Below are 21420 nucleotides of genomic sequence, written 5' to 3' on the forward strand. Positions count from 1 at the left end.
CAAAGAGGGCTGTTGAAGAATTTTGTTCTGAATTGTCATTTCAAGGGGTGTCTCTGTAAGAAATATCTTTCTACAAATTGCTTTCTCCTACCAAGGCAGAAGTCAGGACAGGATCTTGACCAGCACAATGTATAGAATGTCTTTTTTTGAAATATAGCTTGGATAGATTTGCTAGCAGCCCCTTTAGAAGTTCACAGGAAAGGGTTTACTTACCTGAAGGTTCCAGCTGTGACACAAACCTTCCTGCATACACAGCAACTATCTGAGCCACTTTGCATGGTACTCATGAAGGTCATACTTTTTAAAGGTTAATTATCCAATATTGAACCAAGTCTACAGAATACTGTGTTGTGCATATAATTTCTGGAAATCCATGGCTTATTTCAATTAAACCAACAGTATTTTCTCTAACACTCAGAAGCCGGTCTTGAGATTTAAGTATAATAATACATTAATTGATTCTGTAAGTATAATTCTAAGCCATGGAACATTTTTTAAATTTAAAGTCAAATTATCAAGTAAGGCGGACTTTCGACAAACTGATCAAAAAGCAATCTAGTTTTAATAACAGTGAATGTGACATCTATGAGCCTAGTCTCACCTAGCAGAAAGAATAAATATTTATTTATTCTCTATGCATGCTCTAATGGAATGAGTGGGTTTGAAAGCAACTCAAGAATAATAAAGTTGCATTACTTACAATCACTTTATTTAATAAATGCCTTACAAGATAAAAGGTAGCCTTGATAAAAAAATAACTATTTCAAAGAGTACAATAATCAAAAGCCATTTGATGGAGAACAATCAAGGAAAGGAGAAAGAAATTTTGATAGAAAATCATAAATCACATAATTCAGCACCATATCAAGGAGAAAATGTCACAAGAATTTTGTCAATTAATAGGCTCTCTTTTGTTATGTAGGACAGAGAGATTATATTTATCACTCCACATAGAAAATACGGGATTGGGCTGAGCCAAATTTTATAGAATTTTAAGTATGTGTTCATATTTTTAATAAGAAAGTCTATTGCACAACTTTCCTCTTCCCATTATGAGGTTGAAAGGCATGAGAACTCATCCCTACTTAACAGCAAAAGCAGGCTTCATAATGACAAAAAATACATAGTTGTTAAAGGCCATTCAAAGAGCTGAAGAGAAAAAGCAATCTACACATGCAAATTCCAGAAATCATTTAGCTTATTTGGAGAGGTGAGATTAAGGACTGAGTTCATCCCTGGAAGCACAGCATGGGGAGGGATCTACCACACACAGATGTAAGGATCAAATAGCTGAAGTTTGAGAGTCTTGGAGCATCCTTAAATGGGCTGGCATTGCAAGTTAGAAGATTGGGGAGTCCCAGCCATAAAGGGTTTCTCCTGAAGGCTTAGGTTCTTTTTGAGAATATTATCTGAAACATACCACTTCTTTGAAAGCGATGGTCTCCCTATATATGAGATAGCTGGGCTTCTGGGTAAGGCTGGAGAAGGAGCAAGAGAAAGTGTGGAGAAAGCCCTCTAAGACATCTGAGACATTCTCTACAGACTCCGCAAACCTCCCAAGACAAAGGATCCATCAGGAGGGCTCAAAGAAATGCCTCAGGAAACTTCCACATCATCACTGAGTGTTCTGCAGCTGTCCCCTAAAAGCTAAGGAAAGGAGACGGGATATGATAGAGCTATATCTACTAGGTCATTTACTGAAGTGTGAATAAATTTGCCCTGCACCTTGGACATGTTTAAGAGCTTTGTTTTGCTATGCATCGCATTCAAAACTTGTAGCCTTAAGTTCTTTGATAAATAGTTTAAAGCAACGCACTTAAATGATGTTTCTAAAATACAGAGATGCTAAGCAAGCATTGTGCCTCTTTCTTAAAGATATGTTGTACATTATCATGTCTTCTTGGAAAGGATATAATACTGAATTCTACAAATTTCCCTGTGGTTGCAGGCTCCTACATTTTTGTGTGTTTATTTTCCATTCTCTGACACATCTTTCTAAGGCATCAAAGATGCTTGTTACTTCCTGCGTATAATAGTGAATAAGTGGCAAATGAACATTTAATAAACCATAATAATTGATACAGTATGATACTCAATTAGAGATAGGCATATATCCAATGAAATTGAATTAATAATTTTATGAGATTCAAATAATTATGGATAGTTGGTATAAGATTCTAACAGTTTGTGAAAAACAAATAAGAGGGATATAATTTGGGAAATGTTAGGTTTAGACTTCACAGGATTCATAAACATAAAATTCACATAAATTGTGCTCCAAAGTATGACAAGTAATATTTTTAATTTTTAGAAGGTAAAATAATATTTTTATCATAGAAGAGGACGTAAAAACACAAGCAAAAGAGAAATATCTACAATTGATTACTTAAAATTAAAAAAGAAACTCTTCTATACAATAAAAGACCTTACTTAAAATTAGAAAGTCTCATTGCATTTGCAAAAATAAATTAAAAATTTGGCAACACCTTGTACTGGTGAGGGTGTGAGAAGCTAGAAACACTATTCAATCAGTGATGGAAGAATGAATAAAAATATTACAAATGATTACTAATATATCATAATAACCCCTAAATCAATATAATACATTGCTATATAAAGATATATTATAAATATATATGCACATACATAGGATGAAACAGAAACAGGTGGAGAATGATATAACAAAAAATGAAAGAGATAATGGATTAAAAGCTCTATGCTACATTTATTTCCTTTATGTTCTTAAAATTATGTAAGTATTAATATTTTAAAAATATGGATGAAAATTGTACTGGTGCTTTCTTACATGCTGGATCATTTTTGGTATATTGAAAATATTTAATGATTACATGATTTTCCAAAAATCTATTTCTTATACAAATACTGCAAGGGAATTGAGAAAACAAAATAGTTCTTGTTTTCTACAGAAAGCATAAATACATATTTTGAAATGCATAGAAAGTAACAGAGTTCATCATCAAGGACCAAGAAAAAAGTTTCTACAATAAAAAACTAAAATCATATTATTCCCAAAAAATATCTTTAAATGAAAATAATGCAAGATGAAGAGCATGGTAACTAGTTTCCTCTGGTCAGAATAAGGGAAATTCTTGAAATATTAAAAGAATAAAATCAATTTTATTATACATAAATGCCTAAATGAACAGGTAAATTAAGAGAAATTTTCTAAACTTTCTTAAGGCTGATGGACAATCATAGGATCTTTTAATTAAATCAAAGGCTCTAATAAACTACCATTGTTTAGACAGTGTAATGGCTTAGCCAAAAAAACATCTGCAATTAGCAATTAATTCTTAGGATGAGAAAATAATACTTGAGAAAAAAATAGAAAAAAATCCTCACAATTTTTTTGGACCAAATAATACTTTTTAAAAATATTGGTGTTTAGTATCTCCCAGAAAATTGATGCATTTGTATGGATTTCTTTTCTAAGCTTTACTTTAGGTAGTCCCAAAGATTAACATTAATTACTAATTGGTGCCATTACTAATGTAGGAAGGACTAACAATAAATGGCACACTACAACTAATGCTAGCTTGTCAGTTCATTCCTAAGACAACTCTGGCCTGTATATGAGGGTATGAGGTTGTCATGTTTTTTCTGAGGTGATACAGGCAAGTGTATACCAAGCTGTCATCCCTTCTTTATCTCTAGCTGATGCAGTAAGACTGCACCTTAGAGAACATTGCTGCAGTGTTCCCAACATAGCTGTTTTCCTGAGTGATTTCTCATTTAATTGACTATAACCAGGACATCCTGAAAACACAGAATAGCTACTGGGGAATAAAAAAAAATAAAAATTGATCAGATAAGAAGTTTATCTTGAGAAAGTTAGTTAAGTTTCTGATCCTATTTCCCCAACTGTAAAGTAGCAATGATACCTAGGCTGTGGGGCTCAAACAGGAGGGCATATACAGAGTACTTGGTAAGGGTCAGATGTGTAATATCTATTAATAATCACCTCTCCCAGGATTAAGGCCCTACTGATGCATATACATATCTTCAACAAAATCATGATGATTTTCTTTGACTACAAATTGGGGATGTAATCACATATACCACAAAGGGCTAATGTGAAGACCGAAAGGTACAAGTTAGGTAAGTCATGTCACTCAGAATAGTGCTGGTACAGTATAAACACACTGTGAAAATTAGCTTTATTCCATGAAACCAATTTCCTAAAAAAATTTATTTTTAAAAATATAACTTCATATGTATATAATTATTTAAGTAAAATGAAATATGAAATACAAAATACAAGCAAAAATTATACATCGCATATACTATAAAGATGTTAAGAAATGAACAGCCATAAAACAGTTTATAAAACAGGACATTACAAAACCTATTTCAGTCACCTCTCTTCATTCTAGTTACTGTAATTCTCAATTCTCTGCCAGTAAATGGTGTCCTAACTTTTGCATTAATTACTTTTTTTTTTACTTTCTGTTAAAGTTTGACCACACAGTGAGATGTCCTGAAACAATCTATGCTTAGTTTGACATGTTTGTTAGCCTTTATACAAATGGAGTCATATTATTACATATGACTTGGTTTTAACAGGCAACACTATATATATGCTTCCTGTTATATCATGCTGATAATATAAAATTATGTATTCACTATATTTTGGTTGATACTAGAGATATCTTCAGCTTTATTTCCAGCAATGCTGCTCTGAATTTTCCAGTTCACATCTCTTGGTGTTATACATGCAATAGATCCTATAGGACAGGGCTGCCAATTTTCTTTAAAAGGCCAGACAATAAATAGTTTGGGCTCTGCAGCCATGTTGTCTCTGCTGCAATGACTCAATTCAGTCATGGCTAGGAACAGCAACCCTAAACAAACTGTAAATGGATAAGCATAGCTGTGTCCTCATGAAATGTTATTTATGAAAATAGACAGATGGATTAGGCAGGAAGTATCATGTTCTATGTATGTGGTGGATTAGAATTGTTGATTTGGAATATAAGTGCATCTGTACTTTACTGCTTGAGGACAACCATTTTCTTTTTTTTGTCTTTTTTTTTATTTTTATTTTTTTTGTCTTTTTGCCATTTCCAGGGCTGCTCCCGTGGCATATGGAGGTTCCCAGGCTAGAAGTGATATCAGAGCTGTAGCCGCCAGCCTATACCAGAGACACAGCAACACGGGATCTGAGCCACATCTGCAACCTACACCACAGCTCACGGCAACGCCAGATCCTTAACCCACTGAGCAAGGCCAGGGATCAAACCCACAACCTCATGGTTCCTAGTTGGATTCATTAACCACTGAGCCACAACGGGAACTCTGGACAACCCTTTTCTAAATTGTTTCTACCAATTTACACTCTCTTCAATGGTCCATTTTAGTGGCCAATATTTGCTTACAGTAGACTCATGATCCTTTGCATATCGGTAGTATCAGTTGTTAACTTTTCCTTTTTCTTTTTAGTTTGATTGATTTGAACTCTCTCCCTTTTTTCTTGATGAGTCTGTCTAAAGGTTTATCTCCTTTGTTTATCTATGGAAAACAATATGGAGTTTCCTTAGAAAATATAGCCAGCAATCCCACTCCTGGGCATATATCCAGCAAAACTATAACTCAAAAAGATACATGAACCTCTATGTTCATTGCAGTACTATTCACAGTAGCCAACATGGAAACAACATAAATGTCCACTGAAAGACGAATGGATTAAGAAAATGTAGTACATATACACAATGGAATACTATTCAGCCATAAAAAATAATGTCATTTGAAGCAACTAGAGATTCTCATACCAAGTGAAGTAAGTCAGAAAGAGAAATATAAATACCATATGATATCGCTTATATGTAGAATCCAAAATATGGCACAAGCAAACCTATCTACAAAACAGAAACAGACTTACAGACATAGAAAACAGGCTTGTATTTACCAAGGGGGAGGATGACAGAGTGGAATGGACAGGGAGTTTGGGGTTTGGAAGATGCAAACTATTACATTTAGAATGGATAAGCAATGAAGTCCTATTGTACAGCACAGGGAACTCTATGTAATCTCTTGACAAAGATAGTATGGGGAAAATATGTATATATTAGACACACTATATATATGACTGGGTCACTAGGCCAAGGGGGAAAATACTATTCTTTTCTGATAGGTAATTGCTCTAGAGAGAAAATGAAGATAGGAAAATGAATTTAAACCATTTTAAAGTTGAAATGTTTATTAAGCATCCAAAATGAAAAGTTGAACTGGTAGATGGATCAGGAAGAGGGCTAGAATGAAGCCTCATAACTGGGTATTCTCAGTATCTAAATCCTCTGAGCATGAAATCAGTCATCCACTGAGTGGATAAAAATTAGAATGGGATATGAACTGAGTGTTAATAATTTAAAGATAAGGAATATGAAAAGGAATAACTGAAGTAGAGAAAAAGAATCATCTTGACAAGAGGAAAACAGTTTTGCTACAGAGTATTTCTTTAAGTTAAGTGAATAAAGTGAAAGTAGTGATCAAATGGTATCCTTTGGTGCTGATAAGTCAGGAAAGATGACTGAGTAAATGACAACCTAGACAAGAGCTAAATGGAGTGATGGGGAAAAAAACTAAATAGACTGAACTAAGAGAAAATTGGATAACATAAATTGATGGCAGGTATAGGCAACATTTTTTCTCCAGCTTTCTGAAAGATAAAACAAACAGGGTAGCTGAACAGAATGGTGGGTTTCATTTTTTATCTTATGTTGAGATCTGTTACATAGTAATATCATGCTACAGAGAATGATTTAGTAGAAAATTGTTAGAGACATGAGCTTGGTTAGAAGAGAAGGCAGGGCTTCACTAGAATATGGAGAAATCTGGCTTGTAATGGACAAGGAAGAACATATGTGCTCAGGTTTGGTGTTGAAAGTCTGTGGACATCCTAGACTGATTTATTTTATTTTTCCTTAGTTATATTGAGTTATAATTGACATATAGCATTGTACTAGCTTAAGATATATAACATAATTTAATATATGCATATGTTGCAAAACAATTACCGCAACAAATTTATTTAACATGCATTACCTCACATAGTTACAATTTATTTTCCTCATGATAAGAATTTTTAAGATTTACTTTCTTAGCAATTTCCAAACTGTATAGGACCACATTGTTAATTATACTCATTATGTTGTACACGATACCCTATACCTAATTTATCTTACAAGTGGAAGTCTGTAGCTTGTGACTTCCTTATCCTATTCCCCCACAACCCACCCCCTGCCTCTGCAACCATCAATCTGTTTTGTTTCTATGAGTTTTATTTTTTAAGTTTGACTTGATTTATTTTACTTTATAAGTGAAATAGGTAACAATATCAATAGCTGAACCAGGATCAAATACTGGATGTATGATAAAAGAGAAGAAATATAAAAGAGAGGAGGGAGAATGCCATGGTTACAAACTGCTAACATTGTTTGACAGGCATGCTGGGTAGATCTTGAAGATCTGGCTTGATCCTACCATTTTATTAAGTCAAAGAGAGAAAATGTCCAGAGTACTATGGGTTCACTGTCCACTAAAAAAAAAACTAAACAAAGTAAAAAATAAAGCACAACCTGAAAGTTGAGAGTTCAGTTTTATTTGGGGCAAAATTTGGACTTAAGCCTGTGAGACAGCTTCTCAGGTAGCTCTGAGAAAACAAGTTGGGGAGCTAGGATATATAGGGAGGTAACAGAAAGAAAGGATTACAGAAAACCAGATATCTCAAGTTAAGGAATTCAGCTTATTTTAATAAGCTGGGCTAATTGGAATTACTCCTTTGATATGTACCTTTCAATGGGGCCAATATATATTTTCTTCCTTCCTGAGTTCCCTCACTGGCTGACCCTTGAGAGTGGCTGCACTCCCAGATGATTGTGACATCTTTTTGTTTTTAAAAAGAGTAGCCCAGGTGGTGGTATTTCAGATAATTCTGAAATACTGCTCCAAAGAAGCAGGGGGAAATGTTATCAGTGTATATATGATAAAGGTAAAAGGGGAGTTGCATTCGGCCATGCACATTTTAAAAGATTGCTTCTGGTCTTGTAAGGTTACTACTAGTCACAAAGAGTAGACATTACCATGGAGGATTTTAGTGTTTTTCTATAAATGAGGAGATGCAAGAAGTGGGCTAAAAAAATCTTCTAAAAATCTCTCTCTGAAGACCTGTTCTTCCAGTTTTCTCAGAGCAAAGTGCCTCACTCCTGATCTCCACCTTAAGCTCTTTTCAGGATGTATTGCAAGTTGGCAGATGCAATGGCTCATGATTTAACCCATGTAGAGGCTGATGGAAACTGCCAATCTCCATTTCACATCACAAAATGGAATAATAGGGTGCATGGCCAGCACCATCTAATCTCAATAATGAGGAGAATTGAGAAAATGAAGAAGTGGAGATACAGTAGAACCATGGTAATGTTGCTGAAACATGGCCTCTGTCCACTGGTGCAGAAAAGAAACAGAGACAGAGTTTGGGTGAAGGAAAAAGTAGTAATTTTATTGCTTTTCCAGGCTAAGAAGGCCACAGCAGTCTCATGCCTTAAACTCTGTGTCCTCCTTGGGGAAAAACTGAGAGATGTTTACAATCTTAAAGGGGAAAAGCAAGTCTTTAGAATCAGGGTTGGAGCAGGCACAAATTCTTTCTTTTGGGGAATTCTATCATTAGGAGCAGACATCAGGTGATTTCAGCATAGCTCTGGTGTTCTTCTAGGTTATCATATTCTGACCTTTTCTAGAACAACTATACTTGCAAAAGAGTATGTTTTTGGGGGGACTATGAAAAACTGGGAACATATCAGAAAACCAGCAGGTGCTTAGCATAATCTTTAATTCACAAGCAATTGTGTTCAGAGTACAATCTATCCAGGGAAAGGCAGAGGGGAGAGATTTAAGCTCTATGTTTCTAAATGTTATAAGGGATGTAGTTTCTCTATTTTAGGTGTATAAGTTGTCTGCATCAGTCCTGGGTTGTAGTGTGCTATAACAGTCAGGTGGCTGCACTAAGTTCAGCATAAGTAAGATAGAGAATCAGAGTTCCTAGGTGGATTGATAACTGTTGGTGTCGGAATATTGGAAGTTTGAATTATAAAATAAGATGGGACTGCAGGATGGAGAGTAACCAACTGGAAAACTGCATCATGGAGGAATTATCCTTACTGGTACTGATATATTAAGTCTGACTGTAGGGATAGGTGTCTGGGGTCGGCGGGGATGGCAAATGAAGGAGAGAAACTGAGCAACTAATACATTAGATTGTTTTGTGGATACAGAAACCCTCAAGAATTATGACAGCAAAGATGTGAGATCAAAGCTTCAAAGGCCGGGAGTTCCCGTCATGGCGCAGTGGTTGAGGAATCCAACTAGGAACCATGAGGTTGCGGGTTCGGTCCCTGCCCTTGCTCAGTGGGTTAACGATCCGGCGTTGCCGTGAGCTGTGGTGTAGGTTGCAGACGCGGCTCGGATCCCACGTTGCTGTGGCTCTGGCGTAGGCCAGGAGCTACAGCTCCGATTAGACCCCTAGCCTGGGAACCTCCATATGCCGTGGGAGCGGCCCAAGAAATAGCAAAAAGACAAAAAAAAAAAAGCTTCAAAGGCCGGGATATTTTCTAAAGAAGAACTTGAAAAAGCCTCAAATCATCAAAGCAAAGCCAGAAGAAGGCTGCAACACCTCCAGATACAGGAATCTGGGGAGAAAAAGCCATGCGGGTGAGCTTCAGAGGGAGAGGTACCCCCCAGAGTGGGACTGTTCTAATAAGTAAGTGGGCAGAATTTCCAGAAAGATGTGGGATAGAGGGAGTGTGTGGATGCAGGGCTTGAGGTCCGGGTATGTAAAGAGAGGATAACACAGGGCAGGGTAGGAGATTACATAGAACTACAAATGTGTTAGCAACCTGATGGAAAGAGGCTCAGGAGAGTGGCCTTCCCGAGGTGACCCAGATAAATAGAAGAAAATGACATAATGAGAATGTCTTAAGCAGATTAGGGTGATAATATTCCCCTATGAAAATTTTAATTGATGCCATAATCACAAAAAAATTAAATTGTACTTATGATAACATATGTCAGTGTTAGAAGAAAATTTAATTGCATTGGAAATTACAAATTATATGCAAATGGCCATGAATAACTAATGCTCTTAATTAATTCTAAATTGAAAAATAATGTATTGAAGATTTATTAAAAAACTACAATGGCCTAAAGCTTTCCAACTAAGAATTGAAATATGCTGCATTCAATTGTATCTAAAGATTTAGATTAGAAGGCCCATAACCCAAAACTCACTTAAAACCAGAGTGTGTAAATAAGCTCCACTGAATTATTCAGTAACTGATGCAGTGTTGCAAGCTTTGGTGATCTTGATTCTATTTATTGTTAGAATCAAGGATTTGTAAGTGTCTGGCTCATTCAGTTACAATAACATCTTGATATTTAATGAATGTTTGAGATTCTAGTTTAGACTAAGAGAGCTCATAATGGGAATGGAGTTACCTACTCAAAAAATGCTGTAACTATAATAACAATGAAAAATGTTAATATCTCAAGGAGTGTGTTGGATGTATGGCCCTCCAAGGAAATTCACACAAAAGAGAAGCCATCAAATTGTTACCATGTGGCAGAAATAAAAGTCCAACAAAAACAATTAGCTGTTAGTTCCTTAGTGGAGCTACTGTGAAGTGTGGACCCTGACCCCTTTGCCAGTTCACTAATCACACGTTCACTGTCCAGTGGATCTCTAAACACAGTGTGGACCTTCTACCCTAGATCATTTCCAGAATTCTGAGGAATTTTTGTTTCATCATTCTATTTCAACATACTTTGTAGAAGGAGTATCCACATTTCCAGGGGAGAAAATCAGACTATACTGTCAAAAGCATTTTCTAAAAGACTGTATACTTAACCTGAGAATGAAGGCAACATCAGTTACTGTGACTATATTTGAACAGGAAAAGTCAGGTTCTGATGGCCCCCTTTGCATTTCTCTGTAACACGTGTCAACATGTCCAAAATGGAACCATTTCTGCCCACTACCAAATCTCCATATTTTGTACTGTGATAATAGGGTGAAGCCTTCAATTAGTTGTCAATCATCATTTGATCAAGGAAACTTAAACTAATAGAAAATTCATTATTTAACTGCCTCAGGAGCTATTGGTATCCTCAGAGGAAAATAAAAGACAAAACACCAAACAAAGCCACAACAACAACAACAGCAAAAAGTACCTCTATGCTTCCAAAATATAAAGGAATAAACTCTTAAATACAGAATTTTCAAAATTCTGATGAGGAGTACCTCATATATAATTTATGATACTAAGTAAGATGTTTCTTGACTTTCCGAATCTTTGTGTCTTTTTGATCATGATGAATTCATTGAAAAAAATGCACGCTCACCTTTAATTTGAGTGATGATGGCTTTCTACAAATTTGAATCCTGTAAATAGAACAGTTTAGGCATATTAATTTAGTTCAGGGAATTTTCTCACCTAGAGCTCTCACTAGATGACATTGTTTTACCACCTAGAAGTGCTTCCAATTGTATGTACACAAGACTGCTTAGGTTTTTTTCTTCCTTTCTAATAAAGGAGCTGCATATTCATCTTTACAGGTTTCAGACTGTGCCAACCTTAAGTGAAAATGTTAGTCTTTTACAAATTGGGAGAAAGAATCTTGTTGGATATATTTGTTTGCTTGTGAGTTATGAAACTTTTTGGGCCTGTTTTCACTTTCTTAAAATTAATATTCTAGGCAATATTTAGTACTAATTGCTGGCACATCTCAATTATCACACACCGGATACTCTCCTAAATGCTTACATATACTAAATAATATAATCCTCACAAGCCAGGTTTAAAAAAAAATCCAACATCAGATATCTATTATGTGGCAAAGACATTTAATCAAGGAGCCTAGCTTGTGTGTGCAGCCTGCCATACTCAATAACTACCTATAGATCAAGAAAACTCATCCCAAATTGATTTTCTCCCAGCATAAGGAACATAAGTTCAATAAACCATTTTTCTCTTTCTTTGGTTTTAGCATCAGAAAGAATTTTAAAATCAAGTCCCACATCAATGGCATGTATATGTTGAGGAAGGGGTCAGATTACCTAGATGCAAATCTCAGCTCTGTCATTTACCAGGCTTGTAAACATGAATGAATTATTTTTTAATTTAATTTATTTTTTTTATTAAAGTATAGTTGCTTTATAGTTTTGTGCCAATTTCTGCTGTGCAGCAAAGTGACCAGGTCATACATATAAAAACATTCCCTTTCTTATATTATCTTCCATCATGGTCTATGCCAGGAGATTGGATATATTTCCTCCTACTGTACAGTAGGACCTCATTTCTTATCTATTCTATTCGTAGTTTGCATCTATCAATCCTAAACTCCCTGTCCATGCTACTCCCTCCTTTCTCCCCCTTGGCAGTCACAAGTCTATTCTCTACGTCTGTGAGTCTGTTTCTGTTCTATAGATAGGTTCATCTGTGCCCCATTTTAGATTCCACATATAAATGATATCATATATTTGTCTTTCTCATTCTGATTTACTTCACTTAGTATGAGAATCCATAGTTGTATCCTTGTTGCTGCAAATACCATTATTTCATTCTTTTTAAGGCTGACTACTCTTCCATTGCATATATGTACCACATCTTCTTAATCCATTCATCTGACAATGGACATTTATATTGTTTCCATGACTTGGCAACTGTGAATAATGCTGCAATAAACATAGGGGTAATGTTATCTGTTTGAATTGTAGTTTTGTCCAAAAAAAGTTATTTAACCTCCTAAAGGCTTAAGTTTAAAATTTAGATAATACCCAACTCCAGTACTTATTGAGAGTCTTTTTTTTTTTGTCGTTTTGCCATTTCTTGGGCTGCTCCCATGGCATATGGAGTTTCCCAGGCTAGGAGTGATATCAGAGCTGTAGCCACCGGCCTACACCAGAGCCACAGCAACTCAGGATCCGAGCCGCATCTGCAACCTACACCATAGCTCTTGGCAATGCTGGATGCTTAACTGACTGAGCAGGGCCAGGGATCGAACCTGCAACCTCATGGTTTCTAGTCAGATTCGTTAACCACTGAGCAACAACAGGAACTCCCTTATTGAGAGTCTTAATTGAAATAATTGATCAGCTCCTGCAGCACAGTTTATGAGATGGGATTATTATTATTTGAAATTCAGTTCAATCCAAAAGAAATTCTTTCCATGTTCCCTACCAGATTACCTGCAAGGGATATTTTATGAGTACAGAACGAGTCGATTTGATGGTAAAGTTATATTAATTAAAATCACTTTAAATTTTCATGGGCATCTATCCACAATGATAAATGTAGTACCTTTAAAGGAACTGAATTCTTAGTATTTACTTATGCCTTGATTGAACAGATTTGTTGAGACTTCTTATAGGAAAATTTAAATCATTTCTTCTACATATAGTCATCAAAGAAAGAAGAATCCACTCTCTTCCAAGAGAGGATTAGGACAACAATGTAAATATAGTCTATCTGGTCTACAGAAGTTACCTTTTTTCTACTAACACTACCCAATACTCCTCACCTCTCCCAGTGACCTCTTTCCAATGGGTCCTCTAATTTCTGCTTCACTCTGAGTTAACCCTCCAAAAGTTTACAACTCTATTGTAGATATATAGTCTATATCCCAGCCTTAACTAGACTCTAAAATGACCAATTTTTGTGCATACTTTTAAAGTTGAAGCTATTTTTTCTTTCCTCTCATGTCTTAAATACCTTGGAATACTGGAATGGAATCACCATCTTCCTGTTCAGACTAGTTTTCCTTTTTTTATATATTTAAAAATAAAGTCTTCTTCTTTGAAACTCAGGTTATTCCCTCCCTTAACTTGTTATTAAAAATAAATAGACTTCCTGTTTACTACATTTATAAAGATGAACTGTTGCGAGACATGTTTTTATAATATTTTCTTAGCCTCTTTGCTGAAAACTCCATCTTGTCCTTCCTTACTTTGTCCCGTCTTCCTGCTTGAGAAACAGTCTTGGTGATGGTAAATTACAAGTTTAAGAACAAAGACCTAAAGGCATGCCTTTTTGGGAAGCACAGTGAGGATTCTCTGAAATGCTATGCATAGATAGCTAACTCAAATGCTAATGATTCTTAAATGCCTAAAGTTTAGAGTAAAAGTTTAACCACCTACCAGCTAAGTGACTTTTAAAATAATAAAAGAACTTATAAAATAATAAAAAAAACCTATATCCTGTACCTACAACCCCCTTTTTGCTTGACATAATCTTCAAGAGCACAATAAAAGCAGTGTGGTTTCTTGAGGCAGGGCTCTTGGTCCCTGAAACCTTGAGTCCCCCTGTTCCTACCTTTACTTAAGATAAATGTCTCTGTGTCTTGTTTTATGTTAACGTTTTTTTTCCCTTAAGTATCATAGCACCTGTTCTTCAGCTCCATCCTGCTGAGCTGCTCTCAGTAATGCGCATACCTGGCTTTCAGCATACAATTCCATACATTTGTCTTCATTCTAGATTATTTTAAAACTTATCCAACAGCCTGGCTTTTCTTTAGTCACAAGCTCCCACCTCAACCTTTTCCTCTCCATATCACATCCCAAGAGTGGCAAGAAATTGTCCCAACAAACGAATCACTAAATCATAAATCCTATTCCCCACCAACAACCTTTCCTGATAACTTACCTTTATGGGATTTCCATTGTTTTATAGAATTATACATCTTTGACTCTTCAATCCACTGATTCCTCCACTTTCCTCCTATATTTTCAACATTTTCCTACATTTCTTCATTTCTTACACAAATTAGATATTTGAGGTTTATCAGTCACTGCAAACAGTACCTATTCTCTTCTATATCCAAGCTACTACTATGGAGAAAGTGTCTTTTCCCTAAGATCAAAACCTCAGTATAGTATTTCATCTCTGTTCCTAAGAACTTCTCTATCAGCTTATATAACTTCTCTCTCTCTCAGCCCTCTGCTTCCTTCTTTCTATTGTATCTTTTCCATCAGCATTCAAATGATATAGAAAAGTATTTTTAAATTTTAGATTTTGTGTGTTCATGCATTTTGAAAAATTAATGTCCTATAGAGTATAAACCATAAATTTCTCAGTAATGGGAAATAATAAGAAGAATAAAGAGGGAAAAATTTATAATCTTCTATTTAGATTAAAGAAAACCAGAACACTGGAGATTAGAAAACCTCAGAGAAGGATTAATACATTGTAGAATAAGGTATTGGAGAGCCACTAAAAATAGGTGCATACTTGTGGGAAGTTGAAATTTGGAAGGAAGAACACTGGTGATTTTCCTGTCTGGCATGCCTATTCTCTCCCATGTATGAAGGCTAAAATTTCAATGGAAAACTTACAAGCTTATTGGCTTGAAGATTAGAGGGCAGAGTTTGAAGTATCTACAAATTGATGGAAATTGAGATTTAAAAATCCTTGAAAATTCAGAGACTGCAGAAGAGACAGAAAGCCAAACTCAAAATTTCAGTTCATTCTCAGGCTGACTCCTTAACCATTCCTTCATAAGACAGGCTCCAAAACACTACATTTAAACAAAGAGAACTGAATTTCTAGCTGCACCTGCTAACAGGGAGATAGAATTTTTAGATTGAGTCTCTAGAGGAATAGAATGGTTTCATTTAAGGTACAACATATTGTCACAATGCCTAGTATGCAATCCAAAATTGCCCAACTGTAAAATAAGGTGTGACTAATTGTCAAGAGAAAAGGCAATCAAAGCCAATGACCCCAAATAACACACATGTTGAGATTATCAGATGAGAAATTTAAAGCAGATTGTATAGCTATTCTCACATACATGAAGGAAAAGATAAACCATCTTGTCAGAGACAAAAAAAACTGTAAAGCAATGGAAATTCTAGGACTAAATGTGTTTATGCATATCATTAAACTTTCAGAAACACAATTTTAATAGCTAATATAATTTATTGCATGGATGAACTGTAATTTTAGTCTACTTTTAGTGTGATTTTAATGATAAATAATTATTGAAATCAACATTACAGTTAGTAAAAATTGAAAGGATTAGATTTAGATGGTAAATTGAATAGATTATACCCATTTTATTTTTCACCTCTTTTTTAAAGACGTAAACTCAGGAGGATAAGAGAAATCTATATAATTCTTATTCTAGAAGTTGTAAAATTGATGGAGGCATTGAATTGAACCTAACTGAGAAGAGCTGAAGGAGCCAAATATTAAGCCAGCAGTGGGCATAGCTGATAACCACTTTGGTGATTTTAGAGTCTCCTTAGAAAACTTGGGCACTGGCAACAACTCTTGTCTCTGGAACTGAAGTGGAGGAGAAGGTGATCAAAATAAGAACTGGATTAAAACTCTTAAAATTGGATTAAAACAAAATAGATCAAAAATGCAGACCTGAGAATTAGGGCACAAATGACTAGAAAATTAGAGGACCTACCAGAGATTCAAACTCAAAAAACTAAATTCTAGGAAGAGGAATAAAATAGAGTTGTCAATATCATTAAAAAATAATTAATTTTATTTTTATTTTTTAAATTATTTCCCCAATACATTTTTTTTCTACTGTACAGCATGGTGACCCAGTTACACATATATGTACACATTATTTTTTCTCACATTATCATGTTCCATCATAAGTGACTAGACATAGTTCCCAGTGATACACAGCAGAATCTCATTGCTAATCCATTCCAAAGGCAATAGTTTGCATCCATTAACCCCAAGCTCCCCATCCACCCACTCCCTCCCCCTCCCCTTTGGCAACTACAAGTCTATTCTCCAAGTCCATGAGTTTCCAGATGGAAAAGTCCTGTTAAGTACCCAATACAATGGATAAAATGGCACAAATACCAATTTGTATGTATCACTGTGAAATTTCAGAATTCTGAGCAAAGAGAAAGAAGATCCCATAGAGAGATTAAGAAAAAAAAATGTCAAGGAATCATATTAGTTGTCAAATTACAGAAAACCTTGAAATACCTATGCTTTAAAACTTGCACAGAATATCTCCAGCCTAGACTTCTATACACAATAAGACAACTAACTATGCAAAATGACAGAATAGAAATGTATAGACATGCCAAGATTAAAAGGCAAATGAAGAAAGTACACTGCCCCTATACAGAATGCAACTATAGTATTCAGGAGTAAACAATGGGATGAGTGTACATGGCACTTTAAAAAGAGGCTCCAACCCAGGAAAGAAGCAAAAACATTTCCTAAGATAATGGTGAAGAGAGCCAAAATCTAACTGCAATGGACAAGGCTGGGGGTGGGGAAGAAATAATTGTAGTTTGCAACAGAATTAAATATTTGGAATGCAGAACCTGGCAGGGCTCTATATATTCTGCAACCCCTCTTAGTTGATAAAAGTCTGCATCTTTCCATCATCTCTTTTATTGATTAAATTGCCATCTTGATGATCTACAGTTGACTTTGAATGATGAGAAAAATTAGTATGTTTATTTTTGAAGACTGAGGCCTCTTCTTGAAGCAGTATCTTGATCCTTCCAGTCCAAAACACTTTCAAAGGGGAGAAAGACACATCTGTTCAAATGAGAGTATACATCTTTGCATATGTGTAATATAAGGGAATGATACATTATAAACTATTATCAAGTGAATTTGAAGAGTGGAACTCCAGAATTGAGATAAAAAGTGTCCTGAAGGAGATTCTTTTCATAATGCTTACTCTTAAATTCCTTTAGAATTTAATAATTTATAAATGTATTATCAGAACCAAATGAAATAAAATATATATCCTCTTAAAAAGCATCTTTTAAATATTTTGAGTATATTATGTGCTCTGAGACTTTAAGTGAAAAGTATCTATGATCATCAACATTGTCTCAGTCCTGACATTTTGCTTCTGTCTCTGTACCTTTGACTAATTCAATGTTAGTGTTTCCTTGAACTTCAGCAAAGTCATTGACAATGAAATGCTAGACTCATTTTTTACTTCTGCATTTATATAAGAATGTAAATCACGAACATCTACATAATTTTTGTATGGTTTGTAATGAACTCAAGGTTTCTGTCTAAACTGAAATAACCTTCTTTGATCAGAATATGTTGAGAAAAATCAGTCAGCCACTACAAAATTCAAAAGAGGCTCTCCAATTTTGTCTTGGTTTCAACTTAAATTTGTGCCTTCAAAGCACTGTCTGTTTTCTTTTCTCCTCCCTGATTAACTGACTTGCTTTTTGTTCTGAAATGAACCTCAGCTTCTCACACACACTCCCTTGATCCTTGATGTGCCTTTTTGATCTTCAGCATACATGTTTCCTGTATCTGAAACTTTCTCTCAATTTTCTTCACTAATCTTTGGCTTGTCTATTTCAGTCCCAGTATCTCTGATCCACTATTTCTTGGCTGAGAATAAAGCACACTGAATATTCAACTTCCTGTTCATACTACTTTGAAATAAGAAAACAATATTATAGGTGTTTTCTATAGGTGAAAACACTATTAGAGCACTTTTCAATCTGTAATTTCCACACACTGATATTTTTTTTCCTTCTTTATTCAGGGGAAATGTGAAATGTCTAACTATAATTAAAACAGACTAAATTGAGTCCTCATATTGTATTTGGATATTAGACATGGACACTTATGGGATAAACTGTTGTCTAGGTCACTCTATCCTAAATTTATATGACAAATTGTAATGAAGTAAAAACATCTGTGGTACCAAAAAAATGAAAATCTACTTGCTGCTATATGCAGCTTCGTTGGAAGCAAATTATGCTCTGACACCAGAGCCTTATAATTTATGAAGAAGAAAAAACCCTGAATTTTCCAAGTGTCATCTCACAAGAAGAAAAATTTTTGAGTATTATGTAAATTTCTCTTTACAAAGTTAAAATGAAAACTTACAATTATCTCAAAAATATTTAGTCTACCCAGTGGTTTGTGTTTACATTGTATTTCATCCTCAGATGTCGTGGGACTACTGTCCTACTGTCCTTTTAATGTTTTCTATCATGATAATAATGAAAAAACCCTTGCAGAGTAAATATTTGTTTAATTAATGTGATGTAGCATGCTGCCTTAAGAAAGACTGCATGCACATTTTAACAATCAATTGTTATTCACATAGGAAGAGACATTATTTTGATGACATACATATTAGAAAAGAAATTTTGTTACAAGGATTGAACAAGAATTTGCAGGAATTGTTTTTTGTTGTGTTTGTTTATTACTCTTTATACTTGTTTATTTTTTAATCATGTAAGATAATGAATCAGAATGTTAATTTACATCAGTCAGTAAATAATAGATAGGATAATAAGATGTATTCCACAAAGCTATGGTTAGTATGAAATGTGATGATATTAAATGTGGATATTAAAAGTGGATAGAAAATGATATTTGTTAGATGAGCAGGGAAACAAATTTGTAGGGCAGTATGAAAAAAGGTAAGTCAGCTAGCTTATGTTTGTGTTTCAGGATTATTAAACCTGAAAGGCAATAAGATCTTAAAACATGCATCAATACTGAATTCAAGCCAATTCTAATGGCAGTGGAAACAGGTAGAAAGTTCAAAAAGTGACCAAGCAAGGAAAGGAACAACTTCTTAGAAGGCTTGTCAGAAAACAAAAACAAAAACAAAAAATGGCACATGGATGGATGGCTAATCTTTTACTTATTTTTTTATTCTTATAGCCATAGCCAAGACATATGGAAATTCCATGGCCAGGGATAGAATCTGCACCTCCACTGCAAACCACTGCACCACAGTGGGAGCTCCTAAACTTAAGTAAAGATGCAAGATTTGTTCTTACAAATATTAGTTTATTAATGTGTATGAGGAGATTGTGGTATTTAAAAATGTCTCTAACTAAATCAATTTTCACAGAAAAATTTAAGTAGTACCCAATCAATTCTGCCACTATGATTTTCTTAATAATATCTCTGCTTGGCCAATGCATATTCCTCATTATAAATGTTATGTTTATTTTCATTCTCTGTGCTCTGCACCACTAAGACATTAAATGAGATAATGTATGTAAATGTATTTAGTTGTTGATGGGATGATGAATTAATTTAGTTACAACAGAGAGCATTTAATTAAGTCACCATCATTAACCCCGTTTTGGAGATGGAAAATGAACAATTATTTGATTTAAGAGACCTGCCCAAGATCACTCATCAGGAGCAAGGGGAACCTACACTTAGAACTTCAGAGATTTTGTTCTCAACCACTATATGACATTGCCTTCTGTGCTTAATTCATATTTACACACCTTGGGACACAAGGAAGAAGAGAGAAGATAATGTCTTGGTGAATACAGATATGATGTGTTCACATAGAAAGCATTTGGTCTAGCAAGGGTTAGGTTCTCTGGATACAAAACTCAACCCTGATCTAAAGAAATGCAGAGCCCAAAAGAAGAGACAGAGGTATAAATGGATAATTTCATAGAGGAAGAGTATCTGTGGCCATGAGAATACCTTGTAGACCTTCAACCACAGGGAACATGAGGATGGGATCCCAGATGCTATATTCTGAAAGCCATCATGAGTTGGCCCTGAGGCCAAGCACTCTGCAGTCTGTGTCTAGCTAGGAAGTGAATGTGTATGAAACACTAAGGAGAGTCTTCCTAGTTTTTGCTTGAGAATGCCTCAGACACTCTGGGAACCTTTCTAGGGCTAGTGGCACTGTTTCTACCCAACCCCCTCTTCCTCTCTCTTTCTCTTGGGTCAGTTTTCCATCCTTAATCAGCTCCACTCTAGTTCTTTCATATGGACATTTCACTCTCTATAACCTCATATTTGATAGCACCTTGGTATCTGCTTCTCAGAATCTGGATCAATCTAGTATTCAACTGAGAAAAGATGGGTAGAGGTGGGCTTTCTGAAGACATATGTGCCAACATTTAGGAAATATTATAACTAAACTAGAATCATCAAAGTACTTTTAGGCTCTGTAGAGCTATTATTGATAGTGGGGCTGGCCTTTGCTTAGCCTTTTCTCCCTCAATTTCTTGTATCTACAATTCCATAATCAAAGATTAATCTTGGGTTGAGAGTTGAGATTATTTTTTTAGGGCCACACCTGTGGCATATGGAAATTCCCATGCTAGGGGTCAAACTGGAGCCATAGTTACCTGCCTACACCACAGCCATAGCAATAGCAGATCTGAGCCCCATCGGTGACCTATGCAGAGATCATGGCAATGCTGGATCCTTAACCCACTGAGTGGAGTGAGAAGTTGAACCCCCATTCTCATGGATACTAGCTGGGTTCATAACCCACTGAGCCACATGGCAGGTCAAGGATAGAGGAAGTACCATAATATCTAGAGCTATCATCCCCCCAAAATTGATGCTGCTATAGCACTTCTTAGGTATAGAGATTAGCCAATTTGTTTATATT

This window comes from Phacochoerus africanus, chromosome 10 (genome assembly GCF_016906955.1).
Source record: "Phacochoerus africanus isolate WHEZ1 chromosome 10, ROS_Pafr_v1, whole genome shotgun sequence".
Classification (NCBI taxonomy): domain Eukaryota; kingdom Metazoa; phylum Chordata; class Mammalia; order Artiodactyla; family Suidae; genus Phacochoerus; species Phacochoerus africanus.